The following is a 1,738-nucleotide window of genomic DNA, read 5'->3' as shown; positions in this document are numbered from 1 at the left end:
AAAGATTTTTATTATTCTAAGCAAGACAAAGAATACTTTAGAAATTTTATCTCCTTAACCTATAGGGTTTCGATGTCTACCATCTCTTCAGAGGATAAAATATTAGCAAAATATTTGCTAAAGTCAGTGAGACATGGAAAATCAAAGTCAAAATAATTGATTAATCAGAAGTCATATAGCAAGGGAAATTGAAGAAAAGGATATAAAAATTTAGATCCAAATTGCGTGGTAAAATCCATGGTGACTGTCCTTTAAAGCAGTGAGGTAAAAAGATACAAACTGTATATTGGGTAATCCGCATAACTGAGTAGATATCCGGGTCGGGAATATTCCTGGAGAAATTCTTCTTCATGGGTCCAGTGAAAAGTATTTTAAAGTCTTGTGGAAACCTTTTCATTAGAAACCTATATTATTACTCGGGTGAAACGTTAGTGGTAAGGAGAGGAGGTAATGATGAAGGGATAGAGGGGGGATGAACACATGTATATATATATATATATATATATATATATATATATATATAGCAGAAAGTTATCTCTTTAGACAAAGTTCAGAATACCCATAAAAAATTGACCGGTAAGGCCATCATCAGGATAGAAACAGTTTGAGTCACTTTTTTTTTATTATTCGTGGCATAATAATGCTGGAAAATCGAGTTCCGTGCGGTATCCACGCCACGAGTCTGCGTGGTTGCGCGTGAATTTAATTATAAAAATTGTTTTCCTCCGTTTTAGAAGCGTAGTTTACATTTAAATTCAGAACTTAATTTTCTGAAGCCAGAACAACGTAGACTCTTTTCAAATAAATTTTTCTTTTTTTTTTTACATAGGCATCACCACTTATCAAGGCCAAGAGTCCACTCCAGGATAAGGGTTAAAGAGTGTACAGTGGAAACTGGACAATATAGTAATCGTTAATAATGGAAATTCGGTAAATTTGTTAACTTATATGGAACGGTTCATCAAAAACTTGTTTACGTTAGACTTGAAGACAACCATATTGTAGTCAGCTGGAAAGCAGGAAAAGAAAAGACAATTCCACAGGGTTGCAGTTCTAAGAAAAATAAAGTTTTGTTCGTGGAATCTACGTTTAGGTTTAGGCACAGATAAAGAATGGGGGGAATTAGTGGTAGTGTTTTCTGCTAGACGGGTGTTTCTTGAAGGATCCGAAACGCAGAGCGTCTTAAACCTAAGAAAGAAACTTTATTTATTAATGTATTCATTGATTGATTTATTTTCAGACTGTTATCCCTATCTTTATAGTTGTAGTTCTTTCACCACGTTTCGGCCAATTATTCCTCTGCCCTTCTTCGGGTGGTTAATAGCAATAGGAATGCTAAGTCTCTTAACTGTGCCCTTAGTAATTACTGGGTATAAAAGTCGGAAAATAAATAAATAAATTAATAAATATGCAAATGGTTTCCAACAAAAACATTTATTTATTTAAAATCATTTTCGGCGAGCATAGCGCCTTCGTCAGGATAGAAAAACAAATAGCTATTGTCTATTCCCGAATTGAGTATTTATTTGTTCTTTATTTCCTTCATTATCGTCGCAATGATTTGGTAGCCTGGAGGTAGAGGCTTAACAAATGGAACCAGAGCTAGGTTCGAATTTCCTGACCTGCAAAAAGCGCCATCCCCCATTGATGGTTGCGTAAGCATGAAACGTCAGTGCTTGTTGATATAAAAGAATAATTATTATATAATTATAAATATAAAATTATTATATATAAATAA

The sequence above is a fragment of the Euprymna scolopes genome, chromosome 34 (assembly GCF_053919585.1).
Source record: "Euprymna scolopes isolate OS-2025 chromosome 34, ASM5391958v1, whole genome shotgun sequence".
NCBI lineage: Eukaryota > Metazoa > Mollusca > Cephalopoda > Sepiida > Sepiolidae > Euprymna > Euprymna scolopes.
Note: the sequence above shows the minus strand (reverse complement) of the source record.